Below are 18,889 nucleotides of genomic sequence, written 5' to 3' on the forward strand. Positions count from 1 at the left end.
AACCCACAGGCTGCACATTGCCACCCACCCCTCACCCCAGCAAACTGCACATCATTCTGCCCCTACCCCACAGACTCCCCTTCACAATTCCCTAATCTGTATATTACCTCTCAGGCTCCACACATGCCCCACGCCAGCCCCCCTCTCCAAGCTCCACTTTACCCCACATTACCTCCTAGAATCACATCACCCCACAAATGGTGAGAAATGGCCATTTGTGAAAAGCGAGTTTGGAAGGTGCTGGTCAGGAGAGCCGGGTGCGAAGCCAGAACCCTTGGGCAGAGGCAGCATGAGGGCCAACTCGACAGCAGAAGGCGCCTGAGAGCCTCTCCGCAAAGGCCATGCAAGGACGCGCGCTCCTGTAAGTACAGCCTCCATGCCCGGGTTAATTCCTAGACAGGTAGTGAGCCAATCAAGCCAGCCACCCACTTTCTAAAAAACAAAAAATCTACTCTTTCTCCTTGCCCTCCTCTGCTCAGCATCGTTCACTATGCCTCGAATATTTTAAATGGCCCTATGGATATCTGTAAAACAAAGGCTAGTAGTTATCATTATTATTATCATTAATCAGATATATAGGTAAAAGGTGATCCTAGGAACAAAGCCAAGAATCTAGAGTAAGGATGGCTAATGGGGATTGTGTTTGAATAGTTTGCTTTTGTTTCTTATTTTGCTTGGGTTGTGACCTGTGTTGCTTCAACATATGGCTTAAAAAAAAAAAAAGAGTCTGTTAATGTATTGGTCACAAAGTGTCTTTCTGGGAAAAGGCACTTATTTTCCCAGAGTGATTTGACACATTTCTGGTGAAATGCATTAACATTAACGTTCCTTTTTTTTTTTCCCCCAAGTTTTGGACATATGGGTTTAATTACCTGCTAGATTAGCAGATGGAAATATGTGGTAAATGGATGTAAACAAGGTGCATAAACTTAGGAGAGAGGCAGAAATTTTTAAACTTTAGGTTTAGACATTCACTAGATTGGACAATTTTTAACATTTAAAATAAAACTTTTTGCCACAAAGAAACAATTGTATTAAAACTAGTTTCCAGAACTGCCCAAATGACTTTTTAAACATGATTTAAATGTCAAGCTTTCTTTGGCAAATCTATCCAAAATACTAATTTTCCTTCTAGAACTTGGTTTATAATTTATATATTAGAGTGCCCTTAATTGATGTTCATTGGGATACCTTCCTCTGAGCCCTAATGGTTTCTATCTTCCCTTTAAAATGAGTAAGTATCTTTTAATTAAGTTGTCATTCGCAAAGATATTCTGGAGCAAAAATCAGGAATTAAACATCTATGAATTCTTCTTCACTTCTGTTATAGTGTAGCAATTTATCTTCTAACCCATAGTAGTCTATCAACTGAGTAAGGCTTAGTTTCTTGTTCTCTTCAGACACAGCTGACTGCAACTCATAAAGCAACAGCTGGCTACAGCTCCTCCACTTCTTTATTAACAACTGTAATGGAGACAGATTCTTTGATCATACAGTTTGATGAGTTTTAGCCTCCAAAGAAGGTCTTCTTTCTCCTGAACCTGCTTCACCAATTTGGCTTTTTCATCGTTTAATCTTTGTTTAGAAAGATTCTCATTCACAAACTCATTTTGGAGAGCACTGCATGACCCAGAGTCAAATGACTGAGATTCACAGACATTGATTCTTCAAAGTATTTTTCAAATTTATATTTTCTTCAAATTCACTGTCTATGTGTTTAAAACTTTCTTGAAATTCCAAACAGTTTTCCTCTGTGGAAGATGCTGGTTTCTCTGAAAAGGTCTGATCGTTTTCTTCATTCTCTACTTTAAGAAGTTGCACCACATTATAACAGGAATTAAATGAAGATCTTGCTTTCCTTAATCTTTCTCTAAGTGTTGCACTCATAGGTTGTGTTCGTGAACTATTTGTATAGGGAGATGATGGATTCACAGAGGTCTGAGGAGTGCTAGGTAAAACCACAGCTGAGTCTGATGGACTTTCCATCTTGAAAATGAAATCTTGGTTTTCCTTCAACTCCACAGCAGACTCCCGAGGAAGTCCAGGTCTCAGGCATCCCCCTTCCCCTCAGCAGGGTACCTCCCTCCGCCATCCCCAGAGAGAGCAAAAAGCCAACTTTCCCTTCTTAAAGGACTCACGGGAAGGGAATAATGGAAATAATAACTTCACATGCTGAAGAAAACAGATAAAGTGTGAAGAAACCATTTATCAACATTTAAACCTCCACACATTATTTGTTCTTTTTTTAAAAGAACTTTGCTAAGAATCAGATTCATTAAGTCAAAGAATGTTAGAACACAAAGGAACCTGCAAAATTAAATCACGTTCTTATTATATAAAACAGGAGACCCAGAGAGGGTAAGTGACTTGTCCAAAGTCACAGAGCACTTGAATGCAGTCAGGGCTGATTTCCAGTCTGCAACTCAAAAGAGAAGCAGTGTTTCTCAGTGAAAGAACAGTGGTGTGAGTTTTAAAGATTTTATTCTATTCTTTATTACATGATTATTATAGGAAAAATTGGGACACATTTTAAATTACCTAGAATCCTACCACTTCACAATGATCATTGTTAGTATTTTTGCTGTATAATTTTCCAGACTTTTTAATGTATATGAATACTGGTAAATGTGTTTACTAAAATTGGATCACACTGTCTGTACATCTCTGTCATATAACTCCTAACAGATGCAAAACTAGTCCACTGAATAGATTAACTTCATCAGTTTAACCAGTCCCTTATTGATAGATAGATAGATAAGCTTTTTCGAATGTTAAACCCTTATAAAAGATGCTGCACTAACCATTCCTGTTCAGACATCTTTTGCTGAAGTGATTTCTACCTACTGATCAGTGTGAATTTTGTAGGGATGCAATGATGTAGACTAGGTTTGAACTCTGGCTCTAGAACTTACTGTGTGTCTTTACACAAATCACAACTTTTCTGCACTCTAGTTTCTTCATCTTCAAGTGGGAATAATCATACTGACAGCCTAGAGGTGTTAAAAGGATTAAATGAAATAATACATGTAAAATAGTTGGTTAATACCTAGCATGTAGCAAATCCTAAATAATATTAGTTATTATTATTACCACAATGCTGAAGAAAACTGGCTCTTCAAAATAATGCCCATGATTTTCTATTACTCTTTAAAAGAGACTAGCCAGAATTTTACAAAGAAGGTTTTAGATGCAAAACTTCAGTAGCTAAATTAATATTTCCTTTTTTCTAACTTAATCTATCGAGAAGAAAAGTAATAAATTTAAATCATGTGTGGTCTATTGAGCTAGTTACTATGTTCTATCTATATAACTTAATGCCAGTCAAAATTTAAAAGGCATAGCTTTTCATCAAACATTCTTGTCTTAGTCTGTTTTCTGTTGCCTATAATAGAATATCTAAAACTGCATAATTTATAAAGAAAAGGAATTTATTTCATATGGTTATGGAGGCTAAAAAGCCCAAGGTCAAGGGACTGCATCTGGTGAGGACCCTCTAGCTGGTGGGGATTCTCTGCAAACTTCCTAGACAGCACAGAGCATCACAGGGTGAGGGGGCTGAGCATCCTAGCTTGGGTCTCTCTTCCTCTTCTTATGAAGCCACCAGCCCCACTCCCATGATAACCCATTAATCTATTGACCCATTAATCCATGATGGATTAGTCCATTCATGAGGGCAGAGCCTTTATGACCCATCACCTCTTAAAAGCCCCAAGACCCCACCTCTCAATACCGCCACATTGGAGATTAAATTTCAACATGAGTTTTGGAGGGGGCAAATATTCAAACCATACTCATTTGTAAGTAAAAAATCAACTGTTTTGTGATAAAGTTGCTCACCTTTCTTTCCCCTTTGGAAAATGCTCAAAGCATGGCTTACCCCATAAAATCAGCAGAATATCTTTACAGTCATCTATGCAGCCTCCCGGTGCCTTCAAGCTATTCTCCACTGCTTTTCTGTTTTATCCATGGGCCCCCAGCTATTTCATATTCCTCAGAGGGGTGGGCAAGAGCACAGAAGCTGAAGTTTTCACCTCTGAGACTTTGCTTTTAAACTGAAAAGATATCCATTGTCACACTGGGATTCATTTCTATCTGAAGCTTTGGAAACACATCACGACTTTTACCAAAGCCTATACAGTGAATCTAATTTATGTGTCACCTTTATTTCACCAATAGTTGCTTTAAAAATAAGGGAACGCTCACCCCCTTTGAAAAGCTGGGTGGAAGGTTCAGTGTTGTATGGCTTATCTCGGAAGTCAGGGGTCAGTGGCCAAAATTCACGGTGACCAGAAGCATTCCAAAATGCTGCCAGTAACTCCATGCTTACTGTTTCTTCCTCTTCTGCTCTACTGAACATTGTGGACATAGACACTCAGGATTGTTGGGGTGGATGATACTGGTTAAATGAGTCCTTCTTGGACACAGCTTTGGTTGAATGTGAGCACCAAACACTGAGAAGTCCTTGTCTATAACTGATGTGCAGAATGACCCATACATTTTTTGGTTTGGGATTCTTTTTTTTTTTTTCTCTACTGTGTGTTATCCTTTTCTCTAATAGTGGCCAGTCACATTCTACCGGTCTGTATTTGTCTCACGGTTGTTGAAGTGGCTTTGCCAACTTAGCTAAGCTAGAAACATAGTTTCCTGGAATTGCCTTCCCAATGTGGTTCTGAGTTAGAGTGGACCAGGAGAAAAATTTGGGCAGGGCTTGGGAAGTGGGAGTGAAGCAATAGATACTATATTCTGAAGTTTGGTAGGACAGGCACTATTACCACTGGCATACACTGGCACTGATCAACTGGCACACCTCGTTGGTGTGGGGCAGCAACAGGACCTGCAGCAACTTCAACTCTGACAAGATCTCCTTCTTCAACTTCTCCAAGTCCTAAGTCAGGTGTGTGTGCACTTCCACGACTATGGATGCCAGCTCTTTCTTTAGGTTGGAGGCAATAAGAGACAGATGCAGGTTCCAGTAAGTCTTCATGGGATTTAGTTTGTCCTAGGGATTCAAGTTAATCCTTGCAGGTTCCAGTTTGTCCTTGCTTTCCCCCACACCACATACACCTCTTCTTCCCAACTGTGGGCCCTGAATATCTACAGTGACCTCAGGCTGCTATAAGTGCAGAGACAATAGCCTTCTATAGACTTCTTCCTCTGTGTAAGGTACATGGATGTTCTTTGGTCAAGGAATAGGCCAAGGTGGATATCCAGGCCTGCATGACTCAGTGAGTTTGGCATGCAGGCGCACACCTCCACTTGTTACATAACCTGTTTGTGTAAGTTTATACTTCGCTCTAAGCCACTATTGTCTGTAAAAGGTATAACTGCCCTGCTAACGTTCTACACGGGCTCTTGGGACTCTGGTTAGCTCAACATGGCTTAACATGGTGGGCACGCTGGTGCCCAGAGAAAGAGAGAGAGAGAGCCAAAGCTGTCCGTCTTGCAGATGGACAGGAGGGAGCCAGCACACAGCTTGGCTTGCTCATGCCCAGAGAGAAAAAGAGTTAAGCCGCTGACCCTGAAGGCAAGGAAGAGCCAGATGCACAGCTGTTTGTGGGAGCCACTGGCTCAAGCAGCTGCGACAGGGCAAACAGTGCGAGAGAGCTAGTGTGAGAAAGCTGTTAATAAAAGCTGCTGCTGAATAAAACCACATTCACCTGCCTTCAGCCCCGAGTGTTCTTTCTGCTCATCCACCAACTCCCTCTGGACTTCAGCATGGGCTGGACCCGGACCCCGGGACCTGACAATTGGTGATGAGAATGGGATGAGGTGAGTTGGCCCCAGTCCCTGAGGGCTCCCAGGTTGGCTTTGTGGCCACAGCATGGGCTGTGATACCCGGTGGCAGCTGTGCTGCGAAGATGGGCTCCAGTGGAAACATGGGAGGCGGTGGGTGGGTCTCCTGTGAGTATGGAGAAGGCACTGAAGCACCTGGAAGTGCACAGCACTGAGAAGAAGCATGCCTTTGCTGGCAGAGTCAGATGAGCGTTTGTAACTGTGCTGTGGGAAGTTCATGCCCAGTCCTTGTGGAACTCAGTGCAGTGAGGAGGAAGAACCTCCATGGCAGGCTTGCCCAGTGATCCACCACAAAATAGATCATGAGCAGCTACTGGGCCCCACGAGTAGGCCCAGAGACCCCCTGCTGTGGTGGAGCACCCTTCCTTTGGTGCCTGTGCCCCTGCTGAGTTGAGGGAGTTAAGCAAGTAATGTCGGCAGTCATGCACAGACTTAGTGCAAGCCATTTGGGAGAAGGACCTTGCTGCGCAACCCAGTCCTGCTCGAGCATTCCAGTTCAAAGAGTACCTGCTGCAGTTGGTGGAAGTGTAAAGCCTTTTCTGTTTGATAAGAGAACTGGCCGAGATGCCCAGCTTGGAGGGCACTGGACAACGGGAGCCACATTTGGACTTCGCAATCCACTGGTCCCTGAACCCGGATAAGTTTCCAGGCAGAGCTGCATTTATTGACAACTATGAAGACTGGTCAGTGAAAGTGAAACCTGTATCTCTGCATCTTGGCATCGACTGCTTGGCTCTCTGCTTATGTGCTGTGTATGTCTCTCCATCCATACCTGAAGACATTCTGGGGTAGATGTTTTGCATGGCTTGGCAGCTGTGCCATCTATCACAGACTTAATAGACCACTTGACAATGGAACTTGGCAGTGCCACTGTGTGGTGGACTTGGCTAATGCATTCTTGTCAATCGACAATGCTCCGGAGAGCCAGGAAGAGTTTGCCTTCATGGGACAGCGACAATGGACTTTCACAGTGTTGCTGCAGGGCTACTGTATAGCCCCACCATATGTTGTGGTTTTGTTAATAATGTTATGTTAACCTCTGATTCTCTTGCAGGTTTAAAAGTGGCAGTGTCCCTCTTGCCTGGGATTGGGGTGAAGAGGCTGAGACAGCCTTTCTGGGTAGTAAACCAGGGTGCTCATTTACACTGAATGTGCATGTAACCACAGATAATTTTGGCTAGGGCCTATAGCAGTGCATGGAGCACTTGGAAGCACCAGTGGGCTGTTAGTCCCAACTGTGGAAGGGAGCTGAGCTCCAGTGCTTACTAATAGAGAAGCAGTTATTAATAGTGGGATGGGTGCATTCATGGGTAATGACCCCCTGGACAGAGGCAGCACAGACATCAACTTTAGCGAAGTGGGGTACCGACTTGAAACAGTGAAGTATGCTAAGTAAGTACAAATCCCTTAGCAGCAAAGTTGCAAGAGGTCTTGGGACCTGTAGTCCTAATGCAAGATAAGGCCATGGGGCCTGAGGCACTCCTAAACCCTGAGACTTCATCATTAGGAAGGGCATCCCCTCATTCCTGATAGGGCATGGCACACAGCTAGGTCTAGCTGGGGTGCTACTGCTGCCTGGACTGCTGGTGCGGTCCAGCCTAGTACTAACACCATATGGTTTGAAACCAGGTGTGGGCAAAGCAGCTAATAAGCTAAACTCAGGGCAGTGTGAATGGTAATCACCAAGGATGTGACAACCTATGGTAATCTGCGCCAATAGCTGGGCAGTTTATCAAAGCTTATGTATGTAACGGGCTTGAGTGCCCAAAAGCTTGTGTATGTATTGGGCCTGCATGCCCAAAGCTTGTGTGTCAGGCTAATGTGTCAAGCCTGTGTATATATCAGGCCTGTGTGCCCAAAGTTTATATGTCAGGCCTGTGTGCAAAACTTGAGTATCAAACCTGTGTGCCCAAGACCTAAGTCTCCCTCAGCCTAGGGGGTGGAGCGTAAGGTACATGGATGTGCTTTGGTCAAGGAATAAGCCGAGGTGGATATCCAGGCCTGCATGACTCAGTGAGTTTGGCATGCAGGTGCACACCTCCGCTTGTTATATAACCTGTTTGTGTAAGTTCATACTTGGCTCTATACTTGGTATAAAGGTATATTTGCCCTGCTAATGCTGTACAGGGCTGTTGGGGCTCAGCTCGGCTCAACATGGGTTAACATGGTAGTGGGTGCGCTGGTGCCCAGAGAAAGAGAGAGAGCCAAAACTGTCAGTCTTGCAGATGGACAAGAGGGAGCCAGGACACAGCTTGGCTTGCTCATGCCCAGAGAGAAAAAGAGTTAAGCTGCTGACCCTGAAGGCAAGGGAGTACTGGCTGCACAGCTGTGTGTGGGAGCCGCTGGCTCAAGCAGCCAAGACAGGGTGGCCAGTGTGAGAGAGCCAGTGTGAGAAAGCTGTTCATAAAAGCTGCTGCTGGCCGGGCGTAGTGGCTCACGCCTGTAATCTCAGCACTTTGGGAGGCCGAGGCCAGCGGATCACGAGGTCAGGAGATCGAGACCATCCCGGCTAACAAGGTGAAACCCCGTCTCTACTAAAAATACAGAAAATTAGCCGGGCATGGTAGCAGGCGCCTGTAGTCCCAGCTACTCGGGAGGCTGAGGCAGGAGAATGGTGTGAACCTGGGAGGCGGAGCTTGCAGTGAGCCGAGATCGCGCTACTGCACTCCAGCCTGGGCGACAGACCGAGACTCCGTCTCAAAATAAAATAAAATAAAATAAAATAAAATAAAATAAAATAAAATAAAAAAAAGCTGCTGCTGAATAAAACCATATTCACCTGCCTACAGCCCCCCGAATGTTCTTTCTGCTCATCCACCCACTCCCTCCGGACTTCAGCATGGGTTGGACCCGGACCCCAGGAACTGACACCCTGCTCCCACAATTGCATATGGTCTGATTCCTGTAATCATCCCTTATTGCTTTTCACTCTGCTTCTCTGATCAAACTCTGCAACTATGTTCAAGTGATTCTTATTTTACATCCAAATTTGCAAATCAGACACAGGATTATAGACATTACAAAAAAATTCAATTTTGAAAAAAAAAGGAAGAGATTTGTATATGACACTTAAGTAACCCATCTATTACCCTCGCTTTCTTTTTGATGTCAAACTTCTTTAAATGGCACCCTAAGTTTATTGCAAAAGTATTTTTCTTCCTCCCATTTTCTCTGCAGTTCCTTGAATATGACTCCTGCTTTTAAAACACTATTTTAATTCATCAGAAACTTATAAAACATCAAATCCAGATCTTAGTCCACTTTATTTCTTTGTACTCTTCACACTGTTGACTACTCTCTCTTTTTTTCCTCATTAAATTTGGTTTCAATGGGTCTCAAATTTCTGTGACGGATTTTTGGTCAAGTTGTTTCCACTAAAAAGTGCTGATTTTAAAAACTAAATAACTTAAAACTACCAGATGCCAAAAAAAAAAAAAAAAGTTCACAAAACATTCTCCTTTCCTTCCAAAGGTTTTACAATGCATTGTTATCATTAACCAGTCTTTCACGACTAAACTTAAGTGGCCAGTTGAAACAAACAGTTCTGAGACCCTTCCACCACTGATTAAGACTCAGGCCAGGCACCGTGGCTCATGCCTGTACTCCCAACATTTTGGAAGGCTAAGGTGGGTAGATCACTTGAGCCCAGGAGTTTGAAACCAGCCTGGGCAATATAATGAGACCTAGCCAGGCATGGCGGCACATGTCTGTAGTTCCAGCTACTTGGGAGTCTAAGGCAGGAGGATTGCTTGAACCCAGGAGGCAGAGGTCGCAGTGAGCAGTGATTGTGCCACTACACTCCAGCCAGGGCAACAGAGTGAGAACCTGTCTCAAAACAAAAAACAAAAAGCAAAAAACAAAAACACCAGACAACAACAACAACAACAAAAAAGACTGGGGTGGCATGTATTAGGGATAATATTCATTTAGCTTTCTGAGCTTTCTGGACAGACTTGGTGACCTTGCCAGCTCTAGCCGCCTTCTTGTCCTCTGAACCCATGGCAACTGTCTGTCTCAGCGAATTTGGCATGCAGGTGCACACCTCCACTTGTTATATAACCTATATAACCTGTTGTATAAGTTCATACTTGGTTCTATCCTTGGTATAAAGGTATATCTGCCCGCAAAATGTCCCAGAAGAGAATAGTCAGGATAGTCAGAATATTCAGAGAAGCTCTCAACACACATGGGCTTGTTAGGAACTATATCAGTCGTGGCAGCACCACCAGATTTCAAGAATTTAGGGCCATGTTCTAGCTTCTTACCAGAATGGTCATCTTTTCTTTCTGCTCAGAACACTTGCAAGGAATTTGAGATGTGTGACCATCTAGTGCAGGGGCATAGCCAGCACTGATTTGGCCTAGATGGTTCAGGATAATCACCTGAGCAGTGAAGCCAGATGCTTCCATTGGTGGGTCATTTTTGCTGTCACCAGCAACATTGCCATGATGAACATCTTTGGCAGATGCGTTCTTTTTTTTTTCTTAGAAAGAATGTAATGCATGTTTTTAATCAGAACAACAGCAATAACAAAAGCTAAGTATGGATATGCCAATGTAGTGTTGAATCCAGCAATGGACACAAATAAAGAGCAAATGCTTGACAGAGACAGCTGTAAATAATCTATGTACCTCTTACATCCCCCCACTTCATAAAAAAGACATTCTCTTTGGAAATATGGTTACAAATGTAAATCACTGATTTCTTGCAAGACCACGATGATTCTGTAATAAATATCAAATTGTTCCATTTCAGATTTGTAAAAGGATTCTTTCAGATATGAAGACTTGGGAGCAACTGTGAAGCTGTCTTTATTCAGATGCTTTGAAATATAAAGTGGTGATCTTAAACCACCAAGAACTGTAACAACTTAGCCTGATGTTTATAACAACTTAGCCTTCTTTTCCTTTATATCCGATTTTATTAAGTGGGCAAACACCTTGTTCACATTGAGGCCCACATTGTCCTCAGGAAGAGATTCACTCAAAGCTTCATGGTGCATTTCAATAGACTTTACTTCAATTCTAACATTGACTGGAGCAAAGCTGACCACCATGCCAGGTTTGAGAACACCAGTCTCTGCTCGGCCCACAGGTACAGTACCAATACCAACAATCTTGTAGACATCCTGGAGACACAGACACAAGGGCTCATAAGTTGGATGAGTTGATGGTAGAATAAAGTCCAGAGCCTCAAGCAGCGTGGTTCCGCTGGCATTGCTATCTTTATAGGTGACTTTCCATTCCTAGAACCAAGGCATGTTACCACTTGGCTCCAGCATGTTGTCACCATGCCAACCAGAAATTGGCACACATGTTACTGTGTCAGGGTTGTAGCCAATTTTCTTAATGTAAGTGCTGATTTTCTTGTATCTCATCTGGTGGTAGGGTGACTAAGTGGAATCCATTTTGTTGACACCAACAAGTAGTTGTTTCACACCCAGTGTGTAAGCCAGAAGGGCATGCTCCTGGGTCTGCCCATTCTTGGAGATGCCAACTTCAAATTCACCAACACCAGGAGCAATGATCAAGAGAGCACAGTCAGCTTGAGATGTGCCTGTGGTCGTTTTTGTTTTGTTTTGTTTTGTTTTTTTGAGGCGGGGTCATGCTCTGTCCCCCAGGCCAGAGTGCAGTGGTACAATCTTGGCTCACTGCAACCTCCACCTCCCGGGTTCCAGTGATTCTCCTGCCTCAACCTCCCGAGTGGCTGGGATTACAGACGCATGCCACCACGCCCAGCTAATTTTTGTATTTTCAGTAAAGATGGGGTTTCACCATGTTGGCCAGGCTGGTCTCGAACTCTTGACCTCAAGTGATCCGCCCGCCTCGGCCTCCCAAAGTGCTGGGATTACAGGCGTGAGCCACTGTGCTCGGCCTGTAATAGTGTTTTTGATGAGGACTCTGTATCCTGGGGCATCAATGATAATCATGTAGTACTTGCTGGTCTCAAATTTCCACAGGGAAATATCAGTGGTGATACCATTCAGCTTTCAGTTTATCCAAGACTCAGGCATACTTGAAGGAGCCCTTTCCTATCTCAGCAGCCTTCTTCTCAATTTTTCAGTGGTTCTTTTGTTGATGCCACTGCATTTGTAGATCAGATGGCCAGTAGTAGTGGACTTGCCTGAATCTACATGTCCAATGATGACAATATTGATATGAGTTTTTCCTTTCCCATTTTGGTTTTTAGGGGTGGTTTTCAAGACAACCTATGTGTTGGCAGCAAACCTGTTGCAGAAAAGCTACTTTCTCTTTTCTGAATTTCTCTCTTCCCTTGGTTTCTATGACAAGCACTCTTTGGAATTTTCTCCTATCTCTCCAACTGCTGCTCCCTGTCTTAGTATGCTCACTTCTCTTCTACCCAATCGTCAAGGTGTAGGAGTTGGTTGCTCAAAGTCCAGTTCTTGGCACTCTTGAATTCTCACTCTACCCTCTCTACCTTTATGACCCTCTCCACTCTAAAGGATTCAACCACCATCCCTTCACACTCATGATTTATAGATCTATGCTTTTATCTCAGCTCTCTCTCCTGAATGCCAAGGTCATGATTCTTATAGTCCATTTAGTTGCAGATGACTCTCAAATTCAACAAGCACAAACTGACCTATTTATTTACCATGACATGTTCCATGTCCCCTAACTTGGATAATGGCATTACAATTCTTCAGTCACTCATTCTCAAAACTTCAGAGTTGGGGAGTGATGTCACCAAAGATGGAGTAGAAGCAATCTGGATTCACTCCCCCTGCCCACTGAAAACCAAAAACAACTATCCGGTGCCACAATTATCACCAGCAATATCCCAGAACTCAAAATCAAAGCTGTGACAATCCCTGAGGCCACAGAGAAGTAAAAAACTATGAGCTGAAAGTGAGAGAAATGGACTTCTCTATCCACAATGCCCCTCCCCCAAACTACTAGACACCACATGGAAAAATCCTCCGAGACTCATGGCTTCTACATTGGAAAAAGTGAGATCAAGGTGGAAAGCCAGCTTCCCCATCATCTTGGGTTCCTATGCAAGAAAGCTGTTCCTGCCTCAACTCACAGGAAGCATCGCAAGTGCCTCCACCTAAGGACAGGTGGAGACAAACCTTGGAGGTGGAGCTGCATGGCCCAGCACCAGAAACTCGGGGGCTGCTCTCCACTCTAGAAAAAGGGGACACCAAATCAGAGAGGTGGTTTAGCAGCACCACACTGTAGGAGGCACCCTGCAGGGAACCTCTGGGCATGAACCCGTAGCCAGCCTCCCCACACAGCTGAGGAGTCCCCTTTGGAATCTCCCCCTGTCTGTAATGGGCAGCACTTGGAGAACTACAGAAAACCTGTGTTTAGGGCGCCATCTAGTGCTCAAAGAAGGCAGCAATCTAGGGCTAAGGGAATCAACGGGCAAATCGCACAGAACCTCTAAACACACAAAACAACTCAGACAGGAAAGACTTGAAAAAATAACCAATTCTTTAATGCGAAGACATAGATCTACACACATAAGAAATAACAGCAAACAGTGAATAATGACCTCCCCAAATGGACAAAGCAAGGAACCACTGATCAACCCCAGTGAGAGAGCAACATGTGAGCTCTCAGATAGCAAAGTCACAGGAGTCAGATCAAGAATTCAAAATAGCAGTTTTGAAGATACTCAGCAATCTCCAAGTTAATACAGAAACGCAACTTAGAAATTTATCAGAGAAATTTAATGAAGAAATGGAAATAAGAAAAAATCAAACAGATACCTGGAACTGAGAAATACATTGGCTGAACTGAACAACTCATCACAGAGGTATCAACAGCAGAACTGATCAAGCAGAAGAAAGAAATAGTGAGCTCAAAGATAGTCTATTTGAAAATACACAGTCAGAGAAGAAAAAAAGAAAAAAGAAGGAAAAGGAATGAAGAATATCTACAAGAACTAGAAAATAACTTCAAAAGAGCAAATCTGAGTCATTGACCCTCAAGAGGAAATTGATAAAGAAAAGGGGGTCATTAGCTTATTCAAAGAAATAACAGAAAACTTTCCAAACCTAGAGAAAGATATAAATATCCAGATACAGGAAAGTCAAAGATTACCAAACAGATTAAACCCAAATAGGACTATACCAAAATATGTATTAAGCTCTCAGAGGTCAAGGACAAAGACAAGATCCTAAAAGCAGCAAGAGAAATAAAAGCAAATAACACACAAAGGACTTTGATTTGTCTGGCAACAGACTCTCAGCAGAAACGATACAGGACAGGAGAGAGTGAGACGACATATTCAAAGTGCTCAAGGCAAAAATTGAGAATAATATACCCAACAAAGCTATCCTTCAAACATGTAGGAGAGATAAAGACCCAGTATGAGTCCGTCAATACCCACTACCCAGGGAGGCAATTGATGGAATAACAAAAGCATCTGAATCGGCTTTATACACATGGGATTATAGTAAAATGGAAGTCCTCATGGAATACTCCTCTGTTACCCATGCACAAATCAAATGGGGAATACAGGCCAGTGCAGGATCTCCGGGTGGTAAACAAGGCCACTGTCGCTATCCATGCAACAGTACCCAACCCATACACAATGTTGGGACAGATTCCTGCTGATGCCACTTGGTTCACATGTCTGGACTTAAAGGATGCCTTCTTTTGTTTGAAGCTTGCTCCCCAAAGTCAGTGGGGGCAATCGCAATATACCTGGACAAGGCTGCCATAAGGGTTTAAGAATTCTACCATTTTGGAGGAGGCCTTGGCTACAGATCTTGAGGCTTTTGCGCCACCTAGTGACAATTATGTGCTATTACAACACATTGATGATTTCCTATTTGCTGCCCCCACGAGGGAGGAATCACTCCAAGGAACAGAGAGGCTTCTTCACCTGCTGTGTGAAGCTGGTTATAAAGTGTCCAAGGACAAGGCAAAAGTCTGTTTTCAGGAGGTAGGATATCTAGGATTCATGGTATCCCAAGGCCAGCGCAGGCTTAAGTGCACGCAAGGAGGCTGTATGTGCACTGCCCACCCCAGTTACCAGGCCAGGGAATTTCTAGGCGTGGCAGGATTCTGCCGAATCTGTATTCCAAACGTCTCCCTCATAGCAAGGCCCTTGTATGAGGCTATAAAAGGAAAGGAAAGAGAGCCCCTCCTATGGCAAAAGAAACAGGAAAAGGCCTTCAAGGATATAAAGGAAGCTCTCATCCAGGCCCCGGCACTAGGGTTGCCAAATGTAAAAAAGCCCTTTTTTTTGTATGTGGATGAATGTCAAGGAATGGCAGTTGGAGTCTTAACTCAGTTCTTGGGCTCTTGGCATCGGCCGGTAGCATACTTATCCAAAAGAGTGGACTTGGTGGCTTTAGGTTGGCCCCACTGCCTCAGGGCATTGGCAGCTACCGCAATCCTTATAGAAGATGCCAACAAGCTAGCCCTAGGTCAGAAGTTAATAGTTCAGTGCCACACGCCGTAGTCACCTTAATGGAGCAAAGAGGATATGGTTGGCTGTCCAACTCTAGAATGCTAAAGTATCAAGGGCTTCTATGTGAAAATCCCCAGATAACACTAGAGAATGTAAATACCTTGAACCCAGCTACCCTGCTGCCTGTGGAGGAACCCGATTGCAAGGATGCTGGGTTGCCTCACTCCTGGCAGGACCTTCCCCACTGTTGCATAAATATGGTGGACAAAGTGTTCCCGAGCCAGGAAGACCTCAGAGATTCCCCCTTGGAGAGCCCAGATGTTAAATACTTCACTGATGGTAGCAGTTTCATAACAGATGGGGTGAGATATGCAGGATATGCAGTAGTGACCCAACACTCACTGGTTGAGGCTCAAGCCTTACCTTCTGGGACTTCCGCTAAGAAGGCTGAATTAATAGCATTAACCAGAGCACTGTTATTGGCCAAGGGGAAGAAAGTAAACATATATACTGACTCAAAATATGCTTTTGCAACCCTGCACGCCCATGGGGGAATACACAAAGAGAGAGGACTTTTGACTACTGAAGGAAAAGAAATAAAAAATAAAGAGGAAATTTTGCAATTATTGGAAGCCGTATGGGCTCTGGAGAAGGTGGCTGTCATTCATTGCAAAGGACACCAAATCAGGAAAAGCTATGAGGTGCAGGGCAACAGAAAGGCAGACCAAGAGGCTCGGCAGGCAGCAATGAGCAAGGCTTCACCTGAAGAAAGAACTCTAGCAATGCCTCTCCTTATAGAGCCCCCTTTGCTGGAGGTACCCCCTTACTCTTCGAGTGAAAAAGCTTGTTTTGTTCTGGAAACAGGGAAATATATTAAAGGTGGATGGTGGCTGTTCTCTGATGGGAGACTAGACGTCCCAGAGACAATAGCCTCAAGGTTTGTGAAGCAGATCCATCAAAGAACACACACTGGAAACTAGAGACTTTGATAGGTCAACACTTCTATGTGCCACGGCTCTCTGCCATCACCCATGCTGTTTGCGAATAATGTCTATCCTGTGTCTGGAATAAGCCAAAACAAGGACCTATTCGACCCCCAGGAATTCAGGGAATGGGAGCTGTGCCTTGTGAGAACCTGCTTGTAGACTTTACCGAGTTGCCTTGAGCAGGAGGTTACCGGTATATGCTAGTGTTTCTTTGCACCTTCTCAGGGTGGGTTGAGGCCTTCCCCACCAGGACTGAAAAGGCACGAGAGGTGACAAAGGTGCTACTAAAAGACATCATACCAAGGTTTGGATTGCCTTTAACCCTAGGATCAGACAATGGTCCTGCATTTGTGGCAGAAGTAGTACTACAGCTGACTCAGCTTTTAAAGATCAAATGGAAACTGCACACAGCCTACTGACCACAGAGTTCAGGGAAGGCGGAATGGATGAACCAGACACTCAAACAGCTACTAAAAGAGTTTTGCCAGGAAACTCACTTACGATGGGATCAGGTCTTGCCCATGGTCCTCCTCCAGGTCAGGTGTACACTTACAGAACAAATTGGGTATTCACCCTATGAAATATTATTTGGAAGGCCACCCCCAATCATTAATCAAATTAGAGGGTAGTTAAAGGAGTTAGGAGAGCTAACCCTTAGAAGACAGATGCAGGCTTTAGGAGTGGCAATGCAGGAGGTGCAAGGCTGGGTAAGTGAAAGGATACCTTTAAGTCTAACAGACCCAGTGCATCCACATAAACCGGGGATTCTGTCTGGGTTAAAATGTGGAATCCAGGCTGGGCGTGGTGGCTCACACCTGTAATCCCAGCACTCTGGGAGGCCGGCGGGGGGGAGATCACGGGATCAGGAGAATGAGACCATCCTGGCTAACACGGTGAAACCCCGTCTCTACTAAAAATACGAAAACAAAAAATTAGCCAGGCATGGTGGTGGGTACCTGTAGTCCCAGCTACTTGGGAGGCTGAGGCAGGAGAATGGCATGAACCCGGGAGGCACAGCTTGCAGTGAGCCGATATTGCGCCACTGCACTCCAGCCTGGGCAACAGAGCAAGACTCCATCTCAAAAAAAAAAAAAGAAAAACAAGGTGGAATCCAACAACCCTGGGGCCCTTATAGGATGGGCTCCATATTGTGATCATGTCTACTCCCACTGCTGTTAAAGTTGCAGGTGTCACACCTTGGATTCACCATAGCTGGCTAAAACCAGCGGCAGCAGTGACTCCCCATGACGACCAGTGGACTAGCCAACAAGACCCAGATTGCCCCACCCGAACAGTCCTATGGCAAAACCCAACTACCGGTAAGAAGGACAACTGCCCTGCTCTGACCACACCAGAGGCTGGTCAGTCTACGCACAGGTGAAGCTTGAGAATCCTGCAAGCTCTGCTCTAATCACAGCCCGGAAGCTGACTAGTCTATGCACAGCCGAAGCTAAAAGGACCATCTCCGGGTAAGCAAATGTGGATACAATTTATAAGCCTAGCTATAATTCTGTCAATACTGGTTATTATGTTATGTTATTACTGCAAATGCTGCAAATGTCTATGCCCAGAGGAAGGTTTGCCATGCCCATGTGTAGTGTAAGCATGTTTCTATTATATACACTAATGTTCTTACCATTTCTGCCTATACTAAAAAAGGAGAAATCTCTAGAAAGATGCCCATACTGTGTACACACTACCTGGGTAAGAAACACCATAGTTAAAACTCTACTGTACCATACCTACTATGAATGTACAGGAACCAAGTTAGGAATCTGCACATACAACCAGACCACCTATTCATTCTGTGACCCAGGAAATAATCAGCTATATGTAGGTTATGACCCTAAACTCTTACCTTATGAATTCTGGTTTGAGGTACATATTAAATCAGAGGGAGAAAAAGAAGGAGAGCTTATAGCTCGAACCAAAGAAGCCCCTCCCTCCTATAAAAGGCGTAGTTCCTTGTACTTTGATGCCTGCCATGCCGCATATGTTCATAATCTTAAAAAAAAACAGAAGCAGCCTGCAATGGTTTAACACAAGAGAGGCTGAGCAGGAACAGCCCTAAACATCTGTATGGAGAACCACAAATCGGATGCCCGGACCGTAACATTCAGTGGTCTACGCTAACACAGCTCCAACTCTTATATTCAGGATGGACTGCTCTGCTAAGAAGTATGTCAGTCAAACTAAATTGTAAGACAAGGACATGCAATTCTTTAAATTTTACTATCTTAAAGCCAGAGCTACCTTTTTGGTCTACAGGGCAGGCAGCACTATTATGAGTTGATAGACAAGAAGCAGGCCTTGGAGTTCCACTACTGATTGTCAAAAAGACTAGAAGGACTCAAATGTGTCCAATCCCCCAATTCTGGGTCCATAAGTCATTCTATAAGCATTTTGATCAGCCAGTGCCTGAGCTTCCCCCATCACCCAAAAACATATTTGCTCAACTAGCTGAAAACATAACTGGCAGCTTAGGAATTTCCTCATGCTATGTATGTGGAGGAACTAATATGGGTGACCAGTGGCCATGGGAGGCAAAGGAATTAATGCCACAAGGTAACTTCACTTTGCCTAACCCTGCCAGTGAACCAACAGCCTCAGCCAGTGTTTGGTTGTTAAAAACCTCCGTAATTAAAAAGTACTGTATCACCCGATGGGGAAAGGCTTTCACAGAGGCAGCAGGAGAAACAACCTGCCTAGGGCAACAGCATTAT

The 18,889-nt window shown here is 44.1% G+C and overlaps 1 protein-coding gene and 2 pseudogenes across 1 annotated transcript in view; all 3 read right to left on the minus strand.

Moving 5' to 3' along the window:
* The window catches only part of LOC737328 (putative uncharacterized protein CXorf42), a 180,330-nt gene that overhangs the window by 70,254 nt on the left and 91,187 nt on the right, over positions 1 to 18,889 (minus strand). The window lies entirely within an intron of this gene.
* Positions 50 to 8,106, minus strand: LOC129138613 (swi5-dependent recombination DNA repair protein 1 homolog; annotated as a pseudogene).
* On the minus strand, positions 8,113 to 13,024 carry LOC129138699 (elongation factor 1-alpha 1-like; annotated as a pseudogene).

The sequence above is a fragment of the Pan troglodytes genome, chromosome X, assembly GCF_028858775.2.
Source record: "Pan troglodytes isolate AG18354 chromosome X, NHGRI_mPanTro3-v2.0_pri, whole genome shotgun sequence".
NCBI classification, from domain to species: domain Eukaryota; kingdom Metazoa; phylum Chordata; class Mammalia; order Primates; family Hominidae; genus Pan; species Pan troglodytes.